Source organism: Bubalus kerabau, chromosome 15, assembly GCF_029407905.1.
Source record: "Bubalus kerabau isolate K-KA32 ecotype Philippines breed swamp buffalo chromosome 15, PCC_UOA_SB_1v2, whole genome shotgun sequence".
NCBI lineage: Eukaryota > Metazoa > Chordata > Mammalia > Artiodactyla > Bovidae > Bubalus > Bubalus kerabau.
In genome coordinates, this window is record NC_073638.1 from 11,685,519 (window position 1) to 11,702,005 (window position 16,487).

The window sequence follows — 16,487 nt, forward strand, 5'->3', positions numbered from 1 at the left end:
ATATTCATTGATTAGCTCTAGTAATTAAGAAAACATATCATTTCTTACCTTTCAGACCATGTAATTGACAAAAATAACTGCTCATTTCCTAGGAATGACACAAACAGAAAATAATAATTTGCTTTTGTTAATTATCCAATATTGACAATGCTTTTCCCTGTGACTAAAAGATCACTTATAAAGTGGAATTCTTAGTAAAGGGATGTCCAAATTCAGCATACCTTACATCAAATTTTAATTAATTTTTTCCTGTTTTCTTATTTAGGATATATCTAAAGTTATTTTCTGCTGATAATTATTCTGCTGATAATATTGACAGAATACCTTCATTTATTAAGTCTCTAAGAAAATATTCATAGCTCATTTACTCTTTGATTAATTTTCAGATATTCTGATATAGCTATATCATCTAAACTATAAAATGGCACATAAATATAATGATTTATAAAAATAGTTATTATTCTCTTTATGAAAAGGGAAAACTGAAGATCAACCTTGAGTAATAAATATTTGAACCTATATTTAATAGCCATTATATTATGAGAAGTTTTCTCTTTGTAGAGAGGTCATTTATCTACCAGTTTTTCAATATCCATCAAACTCCTGATGTCTTAACTTCCCTCTGATAATGTTCAGAAAATATGGTATATGATTAAAATCATCTATCTGAAATCCTTAACTCTCCAACTGTTCTCTTTTCATTGTACTCATCCTCCTCTCAAATTCCAACTGTTGCTAAAATGAACCACTGATTATACTCTGTCCATAATCATGGAGATGAATACTGTCATCTTTTTTTTCTGTGGGGACCCTGATTGCCCCACAAAGTTACAGACTCCCTTGATCTCATTCTACTTTTTGATAGACACCTAAAATTTCTCTACTTCTTCACCAATAAGTTCTCTCTAGTTAAACTCATCTGCTGCTGCTGCTGCTAAGTCACTTCAGTCGTGTCCAGTTCTGTGCAACCCCACAGACAGCAGCCCACCAGGCTCCCCCATCCCTGGAATTCTCCAGGCAAGAAGACTGGAGTGGGTTGCCATTTCCTTGTACTGTCTGTAGGCCAATGACTGTAAAACTTTTTCACCATATATATACAAATGTATGCATACAAAGGTTCTGTCTCATGAATCTTTATATCCATTTTTATTTGCATATACAGTAGGAAATGTAATAGTTGTCCAATATTTATCATATGCAAAACAGCCACATGTATCCTCCCTCTTCCAAACTTGATCTACCCAAAATGTTCCTATATTACAAATTACACAGTTTATAAACCTAGGAGTCATTCTTGATTTTTAACTTTTTCTCACTATCTTAACCAATATATAAATAATTTCCATTGGTCATACTTTTTTCTTTCTAATGTTATATTCTTTGTTCAAACCTCTATCATTTCTTATTTTCTCTGTTTTTAGACTATGTCTTCTCTATGCCTTTATTCTCACTTTGTTACAATACACTGTTCACAAAATCACTATAATAATCCTCTGATCATTGCCCTAATTAAATATCTTCAAAGACATCTAATTAAATATAGAATAAACCTAAAACCTTTATCAGTGCCTTCAGGACATAAAAGCAATAGGAATAAAATACCTGGCTTTATATCACATTTACAATAAAACCAAAATCTTTACAATGGCTTCAAGTGGCAGTCAGTAAACTTGATCTATAAAAGACCCAGAGGCATGAAATGTGTTCCAGTTAGTTTTTCTTGGGCTTCCCCCATAGCTCAGTTGCTAAAGAATCCACGTGTGATGCAGGAGACCCTGGTTCAATTCCTGGGTCAGGAAGATCTTCTGGAGAAGGGATAGGCTACCCAATCCAGTATTCTTGGGCTTCCCTTGTGGCTCAGCTAGTAAAGAATTTGCCTGCAATGTGGGAGAGTTGGGTTCAATCCCTGGGTTGGGAAGATCCCCTGGAAAAGGGAAAGGCTACCCAGTCCAGATTCTGGTCTGGAGAATTCTATGGACTAACTCCATGGGGTCCCAAAGAGTGGGGCATAACTGAAGGACTTTCAATTTCAATTTAGTTCCTTATATGCTGGGTGATTTCATGTGCTAATAAGTGGGAGGATCATTCCAGTAACTAGGGAACCACCCACTTCTCCGACTTTTGATGGTGACTTGGAACTGCCCTGGAACCTCTGGGTGTGTCATTTATCTTGCAGATTGAGGATCAAGGTTTAGTTGAATTTAACCTGAGATCAAACTGCAACATTTGCTGGATCATGGAAAAAGCAAGAGAGTTCCAGAAAAATATCTATGCCTGCTTTATTGACTATGCCAAAGCCTTTGACTGTGTGGATCACAATAAACTGTGGAAAATTCTGAAAGAGATGGGAATACCAGACCACCTGATCTGCCTCTTGAGAAATTTGTATGCAGGTCAGGAAGCAACAGTTAGAACTGGACATGGCACAACAGACTGGTTCCAAATAGGAAAAGGAGTACGTCAAGGCTGTATATTGTCACCCTGCTTATTTGACTCATATGCAGAGTACATCATGAGAAACCCTGGACTGGAAGAAACACAAGCTGGAATCAAGATTGCCGGGAGAAATATCAATAAGCTCAGATATGCAGATGACACCACCCTTATGGCAGAAAGTGAAGAGGAACTAAAAAGCCTCTTGATGAAAGTGAAAGTGGAGAGTGAAAAAGTTGGCTTAATGCTCAATATTCATTAAATGAAGATCATGGCATCTGGTCCCATCATTTCATGGGAAATAGATGGGAAAACAGTGGAAACAGTGTCAGACTTTATTTTTCTGGGCTCCAAAATCACTGCAAATGGTGACTGTAGCCATGAAATTAAAGGACACTTACTCCTTGGAAGGAAAGTTATGACCAACCTAGATAACATATTGAAAAGCAGAGACATTACTTTGCCAACTAAGGTCCCTCTAGTCAAGGCTATGTTTTTTCCTGTGGTCATGTATGGATGTGAGAGTTGGACTGTGAAGAAGGCTGAGCACTGAAGAATTGATGGATTTGAACTGTGGTGTTGGAGAAGACTCTTGAGAGTCCCTTGGACTGCAAGGAGATCCAACCAGTCCATTCTGAAGGAGATCAGCCCTGGGATTTCTTTCGAAGGAATGATACTGAGACTGAAACTCCAGTATTTGGCCACCTCATACGAAGAGTTGACTCATTGGAAGAGACCCTGATGCTGGGAGGGATTGGGGGCAGGAGGAGAAGGGGACGACAGAGAATGAGATGGCTGGATGGCATCACTGACTTGATGGATGTGAGTCTCTGTGAACTCCAGGAGTTGGTGATGGACAGGGAGGCCTGGCGTGCTGCCATTCATGGGGTCACAAAGAGTCGGACTCGACTGAGCGACTGAACTGAACTGACCTTGTCATCTTGGACGCATTTGATTTTAATTGGTTTATGTTATGCCCTTGGGCTATGTCGTTCTTTGAAAAGTTGTGCACTGCCCCCTTCCCTCCTGTTTCATTCTCTTTTCCTGAGCCCCATTAGGGCCCACAGTGTTGCCTCTATAATTTCCTGGAGGGACAATCAGAAAATAGCTGGCCCTTGGGAGGGAAATACTGCACAATATCCAGTCTCTTTAGATATTAAAGCCTTCATCTTCTGTTTCCTACAGCATGTGCAACAACAGCATCTCTCAGTGAACCCGCTAAGGTGGGAGATAGGCACACAATGACTGCTAGAAGTTCATTTGTTGGTGGTATCCCTTGAAGGGCAATTGGGCTTCCAGGTATAATGTTTGCCACTTTGAGAGTTAGCCTGCAGGTTGTTTGAGCCCAAACTCTTACCAATCTTCTCCTAAAGCAACAAGCATACCCCTGGATCAAATCTCCACTCCACTTTTATGGAACATTTGGTCTGTTGCTTTTATCAATTTGTTCTTAAGCCACTTACTAACTCCTACAACAAGACCCTTGTAGGCAACATCTCTCCACCCAGCTTATTATTAAAATACTTTTAATGCCCTTAATATGACCAGATAACCCACTCCTTTGTCATTACTTTTGTTATTACCTAAAATGGGCCTATGGCAATGAAATGTTTAGCATTGGAAACACCCTAACTGCTCTTATGGAGGACTAGGGGAAGAAATCAGTGACTTACATTTCCTCAGAGGAATAAGAGGATAAGACTTATGGCTGTTTTGCAAGGTTCCCAGTTTCAGGGCACAGGTTTGAATTGCTTTAAATCATGGTATCTATTTCCATTCATGTTGGACAAAGAGCAATGAGTTAAAATTACAACCCCTTAATCCTACCCAGCTCCTTAATAAGATCACCTTATTGCCAAATTCAGACTTAAATTGAAGAAAATAGGGAAAACCACTAGACCATTCAGGTATGACCTAAATCAAATCCCTTATGATTATACAGTAGAAGTGAGAAATAGATTTAAGGGACTAGATCTGATAGATAGAGTGCCTGATGAACTATGGAATGAGGTTCATGACATTGTACAGGAGACAGGGATCAAGACCATCCCCATGGAAAAGAAATGCAAAAAAGCAAAATGGCTGTCTGGGGAGGCCTTACAAATAGCTGTGAAAAGAAGAGAAGCGAAAAGCAAAGGAGAAAAGGAAAGATATGAACATCTGAATGCAGAGTTCCAAAGAATAGCAAGGAGAGACAAGAAAGCCTTCCTCAGCGATCAATGCAAAGAAATAGAGGAAAATAACAGAATGGGGAAGACTAGAGATCTCTTCAAGAAAATCAGATATACCAAAGTAACATTTCATGCAAATACGGGCTCAATAAAGGACAGAAATGGTATGGACCTAACAGAAGCTGAAGATATTAAAAAGAGATGCCAAGAATACACAGAAGAACTATACAAAAAAGATCTTCATGACCCAGATAATCATGATGGTGTGATCACTGACCTAGAGCCAGACATCCTGGAATGTGAAGTCAAGTGGGCCTTAGAAAGCATCACTACAAACAAAGCTAGTGGAGGTGAGGGAATTCTGGTTGAGCTATTTCAAATCCTGAAAGATGATGCTGTGAAAGTGCTGCAATCAATATGCAAGCAAATTTGGACAACTCACCAGAGGCCACAGGACTGAAAAAGGTCAGTTTTCATTCCAATCCCAAAGAAAGACAATGCCAAAGAATGCTCAAACTACTGCACAATTGCACTCATCTCACACACTAGTAAGATAATGCTTAAAATTCTCCAAAACAGGCCTCAGCAATATGTGAACCATGAACTTCCTGATGTTCAAGCTGGTTTTAGAAAAGGCAGAGGAACCAGAGATCAAATTGCCAACATCCACTGGATCAAGGAAAAAGCAAGAGAGTTCCAGAAAAAAACATCTATTTCTGCTTTATTGACTATGCCAAAGCCTTTGACTGTGTGGATCACAATAAACTGTGGAAAATTCTGAAAGAGATGGGAATACCAGACCACCTGATCTGCCTCTTGAGAAATTTGTATGCAGGTCAAGAAGCAACAGTTAGAACTGGACATGGAACAACAGACTGGTTCCAAATAGGAAAAGGAGTTCGTCAAGGCTGTATATTGTCACCCTGCTTATTTAACTTATATGCAGAGTATATCATGAGAAATGCTGGACTGGAAGAAACACAAGCTGGAATCAAGACTGCTGGGAGGAATATCAATAACCTCAGATATGCAGATGACACCAGCCTTATGGCAGAAAGTGAAGAGGAACTCAAAAGCCTCTTGATGAAAGTGAAATTGGAGAGTGAAAAAGTTGGCTTAAAAAGCTCAACATTCAGAAAACGAAGATCATGGCATCTGGTCCCACCACTTCATGGGAAATAGATGGGGAAACAGTGGAAATAGTGTCAGACGTTATTTTTTTTTTTGGGTGGGTGGGGGGCTCCAAAATCATTACAGATGGTGACTGCAGCCATGAAATTAAAAGACACTTACTCCTTGGAAGGAAAGTTATGACCAACCTAGATAGCATATTCAAGAGCAGAGACATTACTTTGCCAACAAAGGTCCGTCTAGTCAAGGCTATGGTTTTTCCTGTGGTCTTGTATGGATGTGAGAGTTGGACTGTGAAGAAGGCTAAGCACCAAAGAATTGATGCTTTCAAACTGTGGTGTTGGAGAAGACTCTTGCGAGTCCCTTGGACTGCAAGGAGATCCAACCAGTCCATTCTGAAGGAGATCAGCCCTGGGATTTCTTTGGAAGGAATGATGCTAAAGCTGAAACTCCAGTACTTTGGCCACCTCATGCGAAGAGTTGACTCATTGGAAAAGACTCTGATGCTGGGAGGGATTGGGGCAAGAGGAGAAGGGGACGACAGAGGATGAGATGACTGGATGGCATCACTGACTCGATGGACATGAGTCTGAGTGAACTCCGGGAGTTGGTGATAGACAGGGAGGCCTGGCGTTGCTGTGATTCATAGGGTAGCAAAGAGTCGGACACAACTGAGCGACTGATCTGATCTGATCTGAATGCTACCCAGCATCAGTCATGCTGAAAACCTTGGGGATATCCAACTCCATCCTGGTGATTCCAGGAGATCGAGCTGCCTTGACCTGTCTAGAGATCTGGTCCTTGGAAGTCTGTCATTCTTCAACCTGCTCGGGGATCTGCCAGTTCAGGGTCCCAGAGGATTGACATTGCTTGACCTTCCCAGGGACCCAGTTTTCGGGAGGTCAGCATACCTCGACCTGCCAAGGGATTTGAATTCCAGGAGATTGTTACTCCTCAACCTGCCTTGGGGATCTTCACCCTGACTCAGGGATGCCCGGCTCTCGGGTTGCAACAATACTGGGTAGAATAAGCTTCAGAAAGATTCACCCCTAAGGAAGTCCACCCATGGAAATAGAAAGAAGTATATTACTTGTGGGACTGTCTCAGCAATAACTCAGAAGTCCAACAAGAAATCCATTGCCTTTCTGGACAGGCTAAAATAAGCCCCCCAAAAGTTTACCAATCTGGACTTAGACTCTTATGAGGGACAGGCAATTTTAAAGAACAAATTCCTGTCCCAATGTGAAGGAAGAACAGATAGGTGATACAGGAGCCACACCTATGTGCATCAGACATCCGGATAAAGTTACAACAGCTACAGCGACAGGATCTTCTGCCTCTTTAGATGAGATGGTCCAGACAGCCCCCAATACTTTCATAACAGAGAACAGGAGAGGAAGGCCAAGGACCAGGAAAGGAAGAAAAGGAAAGAGGCAAGGCATGCTGAGATGCTGGCTGCCCTCCAGGGAAGCCCTGTGGCAAACCCTGAGTTCTTAAAGGACAAGGCACAAGACAAATGCCTAATCTGTAGACAGGCAGGACATTGGGCCAAAGAGGGTCCAAACAAGTCTCCTAAAATGGCTTGCTACAAATACCATCAATTGGAACACTGGGAAGTACTCCGCCCTTGGGACCCAAGAGCCTCTAAGTCAATCACCAAGCCCAATCCCTCAGGATGGTTCAAAAAGACTGAAGCAACTTGCTCCAGCCAGCCTGCCTGTAACAGATAACCATCATGGGGCTGGAGCCAAGGGTGGAACTGGATGTGGCAGGTAGGTCCAAGAATTTCTTGGTTGACACAAGGGCTATCTACTCTGTCCTAACCTCTGACTCTGGGGACTTCTCCTCCCTAATCTGTATCATTTTGGGTGCTGCATAAAAAAACAGTTACAAAAAGATTCACCTGAGCACTTTTTTGTTGCTGGGATGGACAAATATTTTCCCACCAGTTTCTGGTGGTTCCTAAGTGTCCTACTCCCTTATTGGAAAGAGATCATTCTCTGCCTTTGAAATCTTGCAGTCCTGATAGAAGATGCTTTAAAACTCTGTCTTGGGGACAAACTAACTATTTTTGTCAGCCATCAAGTGAAACAACTCCTGAATGGAGGAGGCCATTTATAGATGTCTGATCAAAGGATCCTCAGATATCAAGTAGTGCTGATGGAAAATCCAGGCCTGACTATATCCCCTTGTGAGGTTCTTAATCCAGCTACCCTTCTGCCTAGCCCCAAGGGCTCTCTCCCCTTTCACTCTTGCCTAGAAACCTTGGACCACTGAACAAAACCCCAAAATGGATTGTCAGATCTTCTGATCAATTCTGTGGAAATCTGTTATACTGATGGAAGCAGCTTTGTCTTAGATGTAAAGAAAAGAGCCGGATATGCAGCAGCCTCCAATTTTGAGACCATAGAGGTTAAGCCTTTGCCATCAGGTACTTCAGCCCAGTTGGCTGAGCTCATAGCCCTGACTCGAGCTGTAGAGCTGGGAAAAGGAAAATGAGTGGCTGTTTACACTGATTCCAGTATGTCTTTCTGATGCTACATGCACATGCTGATGTTTGAAAAGTAAGAGGCCACTTGACTGCCCAAGGGTTCCCAATAAAATATGGTGATCAAATCCTCAGGCTCTTGGAGGCAGTCCATCTGCCCACTGAGGTTTCAGTCTCCCACTGTACAGGACACCAAAAAGGGAGCATGGAAGTGGCATGAGAGAACCAAGCAGCTGATCAGGCAGCTAAGAGAGCAGTGTTATAGAACAATGGCCTAATAGGGGTTGCCACCTTAGTTCCACAGACTAATTAGCCAGAAACTCCTTCATATACTGAAGGTGAGACTCTTAAAGCTAAGAGTGAGGACTTTCAAGAAGATCATAAGGGGTGGTTCCAAAAGAAGGGACTCCTTTTTCAGCATGGGAACCTCCAAAGGAAGTTGGTTAACTCCTTACATGCCATCACTCACTTACAGGAGAAGGCCCTCCAAAGATTACTAGAAAGTTCCTTCAGAGGAACAAACCCCCAAACAACTATAAGACAAGTGGTCTCCTTTTGTCCCACTTGCCAATTAAACAACCCCCAAGAAGCTTGAAGACCCTAGCTGGCCCAGTTCATCCAATGACAAGGGACCTACCTAGGAGAGGACTGACAGACTTCACCCAGATGCCAGTTTCTCAAGGGTATAAATACCTATTAGATACATTCACAGGATGGACTGAAGGCTTTCTCACCCAGACTGAGAAGACTGAGGAGGTAGTAGAAAAACTGCTTCATGAAGTCATTCTGAGATTTGGTCTACCCAGGTCATTACAAAATGACAATGGGACATCATTTACTTCTAAGGTCAACCAAGAGGTCTCTAAAGCATTGAGCATTGCTTATTATCTGCATTGTGCCCAGAGCCCTCAGTCTTCAGGAAAAGTAGAAACAGCCAATCAATTCCTAAAATCAGTGATCAAAAAGATAACCCAGGAGACCTTCCTGGGATAGAAGGAGGTTTTACCAATAGCTCTCCTCCATGCTGGTATTGTTCCTAAGTAACAGGCTGGTTTTATTCCTTATGAGATGCTATATGGGAGACCTTTTGTTTATGTCAATGACCTCTTCCTAGATCCAGAGTCTCAGACCCTCCAGTCTTATACTATGGCCATTGAACAATTCCAACAAGATATACACTTGTGGGGTGTCAACCAGGACCCAAAAGATTCTGAAGAGCCACCACTAGATGGTCCAGGCACTCAAGTCCTAATTAAAATCTGGAAAGATGGGTCCCCAAAGGCTCAACTCCAGCCCACATGGGAGGACCCTTACACTGTAATACTTTCTACTTCCACAGCAGTCAAGGTACCAGGGCACAACTTCTGTATTCACTACTCATGAGTCAAACTGTGGAAGAAAACAGAAGAGGACACTCAATACACCTGTCAACAAGCTACAACATGCAGTGCCAGTTGAACAAGGATATATAAAACTACACCCGACCATGGAAAATATCACTCACTCCTAGAGGGACACTGCTATAAGGAGGCATATAGTGTCTCTGAGGCTTGAGACTAGCAAGAGGGGGAGATCCAATACCCCTTGCCAGCCCAGTTCAGCAGGAAGTAGACAGGGAGATTTCAACACCCCTATTCCCAAAGAATTGGGCCTCCCATATCTTGAGGGGAGAATGTTAGGTAGTTAAGATAGGAAAAAGGAACCCAAAATGGTGGTGGCTAAAAGACAAAAAAGGAGAAAAACTCATGAAAATGGAGCAAGGGAAAATCCATGGACCAGAGTGAGAACTTCAGGTGAAACAAACATGCCACTTTTTGGCCAGCTCAATTTGCATAGTGTAGGCTCAAGGGGCAGGGGTAGAAGACAAACTTATAAAAGAAGGAAGCCAAGACAGATTGAGGCCTTTCCTTTGGGGTTAGCTCATCTCATGCCTCGAGGGTGTACTATCCTTTGCTTGCTGAATAAAACTGAGCTGTAACCAACTGTAACACTGGTCCGCCATTTCAAATTTTTGCTATGGTGAGACAGAACTGAGGAAATTACACACTCCCCCAACAGTTTAATGGCAGATTTATTTTTCTCTTTTAGAAGTTGTCTGTTCTCTACTTGTAAGAGTATATCCAAATACTTTGTGGCCAAAACCATGAACATTAGCAGATTGTATTAGATCCCACTTAACTTCTGTTTCTAGGTGGACCTCAAGTCCAGGAAAATCTGGCCCCTTTACACTGACACCAAATTCTCAGAGTTTTGAGTGAAGTAGAAAAGAATAATTTTATTGCTTTGCCAGCCAAAAAGGGCCACAGGAGATAAATGCCCTCAAAATCTCATCTCCCAACTTGGATAGGGTAGTGAGAAGTTTAATAGTAAAGGTTCAAATAGGGTGTGATCAGCTCATGGACATTCTTCTGATTAATCAATCAGAGGTAAGGTGGGAGTCAACATCATCAGTCTTCAGATCTGCGGTCTACATGCGGTGGGCAGCAAGCTGTTTTTAATTTCTCCCACCAGGTGGGGTTTCAGTTCTTCAAAATAGCTCAAAGATATTGTTATGTGTATTACTTGATGGGGAAACTGGACCATGCCCCAAGGCTGCACTATTGCTTCTATTGATTTTGTTTCCCCCTGGGATCAAACCCCAGGTTTCCTGTATTGCAGGTGAATTCTTTACCAGCTGAGCTACAAGGGAAGCCCAATAATATACTACAGTCAACTGTCCCAGGTAATTTCATGGTTCCAGTCACCACCTGCAGTGATTTTGGATCCCAAGAAAATAAAGTCTTGCATGGTTTCCATTGTTTCCACATCTATTAGCCATGAAGTTATGGGACTGGATGCCATGATCTTAGTTTTTTCAATGTTGTCAACTCTAGAATCCCATTCTGAAAGACTGGTTTTGATATCAAATGCTTAGATCAGATTTCTCAAAAAGGAACCCAATATGGAGATTCTAGCTAAATGGATTTATTTGGGCAGTGCTCTCAAGGAGAATAAGAGTGGATTCAGGGAAACAAGATAAGGCAGTGTAATTTTATATAATAATATACATTATTCTATATATCCAGAGTTAGACAGAGGGGGGAATGGCAGGTTTACTTAATTGTATATTAAAACTTCTGTTAAACAAAGGCTTACTGCTACTGAATCCAAGCTCACTCTGCTCTCTGCACCACAAGCCAATAAATTGCAGACAAGATTTTGAGTTAAGGAATATGGCTTGTTGACAATGTTTTAAGCCAGTTTTTCACTTCCCACTTTCACTTTCATCAAGAGGCTTTAGTTCCTCTTCATTATCTGCCCTAAGGGTGATGTCATCTGCATATCTGAGGTTAATGATATTTCTCCCTGAAATCTTGATTCAGCTTGTGTTTCATCCAGCCCAGCATTTTGCATGATGTACTCTGCATATAAGCTGTGGATGGCTGCAAAAAAGAAATTAATACATTCTCTCCCCAGGGCTGGTCAAGCCATGAAACTAACAGCCTTCGCTTTACTTCCTCATCTCTTCCCACTCTCTGTTCTATAAAAGAGACTAGCATCTAGAATTCAATAAGTTAGTTATTTTTAGACATTAGTCTAACACCTTCTTGGTCTGGTAGCTTTCCAAATAAAGCCGTATTCCTTAACTCAAAATCTTGTCTGCAATTTATTGGCTTGTGGTGCAGAGAGCAGTGAGCTTGGATTCAGTAGCAGTAAGCCTTTGTTGAACAGAAGTTTTGTGGGGTTTTTTTCTTTTTTTTTTTAATTTTATTTAATTTAACTTTACAATATTATATTGGTTTTGCCATATTTCAAAATGAATCTGCCACAGGTATACATGTGTTCCCCATTCTGAACCCTCCTCCCTCCCCATACCATCCCTCTGGGTCGTCCCAGTGCACCAGCCCCAAGCATCCAGTATCGTGCATCGAATCTGGACTGGCAACTCATTTCATACATGATATTTTACATGTTTCAATGCCATTCTCCCAAATCTTCCCACCCTCTCCCTCTCCCACAGAGTCCATAAGACTGTTCTATACATCAGTGTCTCTTTTGCTGTCTCGTACACAGGGTTATTGTTACCATCTTTCTAAATTCCATATATACGCATTAGTATACTGTATTGGTGTTTTTCTTTCTTTGTATTTCTCTGATAATGAGTGATGTTGAGCATTTTTCATGTGTTTGTTAGCCATCTGTATGTCTTCTTTGGAGAAATGTCTATTTAGTTCTTTGGCCCATTTTTTGATTGGGTCATTTATTTTTCTGGAATTGAGCTGTAGGAGTTGCTTGTATATTTTTGAGATTAGTTTGTCTGTTGCTTCATTTGCTATTATTTTCTCCCATTCTGAAGGCTGTCTTTTCACCTTGCTTATAGTTTCCTTTGTTGTGCAGAAGCTTTTAAGTTTAATTAGGTCCCATTTGTTTATTTTTGCTTTTATTTCCAATGTTCTGGGAGGTGGGTCATAGAGGATCCTGCTGTGATGTATGTCGGAGAGTGTTTTGCCTATGTTCTCCTCTAGGAATTTGAACAGAAGTTTTAATATATAATTAAGTAAACCTTCCATCCCCCACTCTGTCTAACTCTGGATATATAGAATAATGTATATTATTATATAAAATTACACTGCCTTATCTTGTTTCCCTGAATCCACTTTTATTCTCCTTGAATCCACTCTTATTCTCCTTGAGAGCACTGCCCAAATAAATCCATTTAGCTAGAATCTCCATATTAGGTTTCTTTTTGAGAAATCTGATTTAAGCATTTGATATCAAAACCAGTCTTTCAGAATGGAATTCTAGAGTTGGATAAAAGTTCATCAATTATATTCACATATTGTAGGGTCATGTCTTGTTAAATGTTGACTTAATTATTTCCACTAAATGGATTCACTTGAAAGGATTTAAATGCAGAATTACCCTAGGGAGTGAAATGTTTCTTTTTGGATACCATCAAATATACATTTTAATTTTTATTTAGGGTCATATACATAAATGTTAAAGAGTGAAAAATAACTATTAGTAATTATGTTGATAAAGATAATTGCAAAAGCTGACTTTCCAAGTTCAATTAAAACTAATAATAATAATGATAATAGTTATTCATTGAATCTATACTACATTCTAAGAAAGTTAATCATATTATCATCTCTCAAAATTTACAGCAATCCTACAATTATGAAAGGAAACTTACATACATATCCTTAGATGCCCATTTTTTAAAGTTATAGGGTGTTCTCCTAGGTTCAGACCAATAATGAACTGCTAATTTAAAGAAAAAGAAAAAGTTAAATCCACAAGGAAATTAAAATACATGCATATTACAGTAATTGAGGTTATGAACTGTTTTGTTTCAACATATAAATAAATGTCTTCCTTCTCTCCCACTCACTCTCTTGCTCTTTTGTCCATCTACCAGCTGCCTATTCATCACCACTAGAAACTGTATTTTTTACAGTTTTGTATCACAGTCTCCTCAGAAAGTACTCTAATAGAAACTTGTTGAGACACGCCCATTATGCTAGCCTTTATTCAGCCCTTATTCTTTCCACCCATTCAACTGTTCTACAGATTTTTTTTTCTCCTCTTTCTTGCTTAATTGCATGCTGAGAATAATTGCCTTCTAGCTAAAGTTGTACTATGCAACTGATGTCTACTTACTCCCTAACACACCTTTCCTTCATGTGCTTTCTTTATTCTAGAAAGGGGGTTGCAAAACAGTAACCTTGAGGACCACCAGTACCTGTTTATGAACCAACACCAGCCTTAGTGATCTCAGTGTCTCTATGAGGAAAGAAGAATGCCAGACTATATCAGCCCCAATCCTAATCTATAGCCCTGTTTTTCACTATAAAACTTCTTCCTATTTCCCAGAAAGGGGGGCATGATCTTGAAGGCATTGGCCTGCTGAGGCCCCCTTTGCCTGGCATAGTAATAAAGTTATTCTTTTCTACTCTTCCAAAGCTCTATCTCAACATAAACAGAGGCTGGGATTTTGGCAACAAAGTACAGAAGCTCATTTTTATTCCAGTAAAAATGTTCCAGTTAATAAATGACAGTGTGGGAGTTCTACACATGCTTTCTGATGCTAAGAACAGTCTACTAAGTTAAATTATATGACCTGTTTACAAAGCACAACCATTTTGTTGCAGGAAAGGGGACCCATTCCAGGACCCAAGAGTGGGCTCTTTCCTAACACTCAGAAATGAATTGTTAGATACATAGATGCTGACAAAGTAAGAGACATTATTGGGAAGGGGTGTCCAGGACCTTCCCAGGTGACACATTGGTATAGAACCCACCTGGCAATGCAGGAGACATGGGTTCAATCTCCGGTTTGGGAAGATCCCCTGGAGAAGAAATTGGTATCCCACTAAAATATTTTTGCATGGAGAATCCCATGGACAGAGGAACCTGGTGGACAGCAGTCCATGGGGTAACAAAAAGTCTGACACAACTGAGCAATAGAGGATGCACACATGCCAGGATGGAGAGCAGCAGGGTAAGGGAATCCTAGAAGAACTGCTTTGCATGTGGCTTGCAGCCTCAGGTTTTATGGTAATTGGTTAGCTTCTGGGTTGTGACTGGCCAGTCATTCTGACTCAGGATCTTTGCTGGTTGTGTGCACATCACTCAGCCAAGAAGGGTTCCAGCAAGAAGGATCCTGGGAGGTTGGTAGGGTATGAGGACTGGAGTCTCCTTTTGACCTTTCAGAATTCTTCCAGGTCTTTGTAGCTTGTTAGTTCTGCATTTCTTACTAGGACTGCTTGTTTAAGAGAACTCACTGAAGTGGTTATCATGGTGCCTGATCAGGGTGGGCAGTTTCAGTCAGTGGTTCCCTAACAATTTGAATGGTCAAACAACTGAGCTTAATGAGGCAATTTTCCTGTCTTCTATGGATTGTATGAATTTTCTGTTCAGATTAAGCTGGGTAAAATAAATTTAGCCCCAGACTTGAAGATAGGAAAATAAACATAGAAATGACAGGACTACAGTAAGCTGAATCAGAGTAAATAGCAATGGAAAAGCCCCAAGGAAGGAGCATGCTGGTGTTAGAAACATTGTCAAGGAAGGAAAGAGGTAAGATGTGAGACTGAGAGATAGTTGAAGCCCCCTGAGTTAAGTCTTGAGTACCACAATGAGTATTTTAGAGTCCTCTGATTGTGGCAGAAAACCAATGGAAGCTTTTGTGCAGAATGGGAGTGATGGATCTTAATTTAAATTTGAAAAGATCAACAACTGTGTTAACTGCTGCTGATTGCTTCAGTAACACATTTACAGGGAATGTCATTTAGCAAAAGAGGTGACTGCTGATCTAGACAAGAAATAAGTGTTGTAGCTGGAGGACTGTGTGTAAAATTGACGGAGGGCTTTGTTTTTGTTTGTTCTAGATGAAAAGGTTATACTTGCATATGCAGCTAAAAACGAGAGGCAAAATAGTACAGTGTTTTAGATCAGAGTCTGGAGGAGTCATATGCCTGGGCTCAAATTCTGACATAATTTTCTTTTTTTTTTTTTTTAATTTTATTTTATTTTTAAACTTTACATAATTGTATTAGTTTTGCCAAATATCAAAATGAATACACCACAGGTATACATGTGTTCCCCATCCTGAACTCTCCTCCCTCCTCCCTCCCCATTCCATCCCTCTGGGTCGTCCCAGTGCACCAGCCCCAAGCATCCAGTATCGTGCATCGAACCTGGACTGGCAACTCGTTTCATACATGATATTTTACATGTTTCAATGCCATTCTCCCAAATCTTCCCACCCTCTCCCTCTCTCACAGAGTCCATAAGACTGTTCTATACATCAGTGTCTCTTTTGCTGTCTCGTACACAGGGTTATTCTTAACTTAATTTCTTTTTTGTCTTTTCAAAATGGGTTTAATAATAGTAAACCATGGGGTTGTTGCTGTTGCTTAATTGCTGCATCATGTCAAACTCTTCAGCAACCCTATGAACTGCAGCCTCCCAGGCTCCTCTATGAAATTTCTCAGGCAAGAGTACTGAAGTGGGTTGTCATTTCAAGGGCTTCCCAGGTGCTGCTAGTGATAAAGAACCTGTCTTCCAATGAAAGATATGTAAGAGACAGGAGCTTAATTCCTGGGTCAGGAAGGTCCCCTGGAGGAGGGCATGGCAACCCATTCCAGTACTCTTGCCTGAAGAATCCCATAGACAGAGGGGCCTGGCAGACTATGACCCTTAGGGTTGCAAAGAGTCAGACATGACTGAAGCAATTTAGCACAGCACAGCCATTCCAAATCATAAGATTAAATGAGGAC

The 16,487-nt window shown here is 40.9% G+C and overlaps 1 long non-coding RNA gene across 1 annotated transcript; it reads left to right on the forward strand.

Moving 5' to 3' along the window:
* The first annotated feature begins 7,389 nt into the window (after positions 1-7,389).
* Positions 7,390-14,278, forward strand: LOC129627987 (uncharacterized). The gene is made up of 3 exons (XR_008702682.1): positions 7,390-7,507; positions 10,866-10,945; positions 13,908-14,278. It is a non-coding gene; the product is annotated as an uncharacterized LOC129627987 (long non-coding RNA).
* The last annotated feature ends 2,209 nt before the right edge of the window (positions 14,279-16,487 follow it).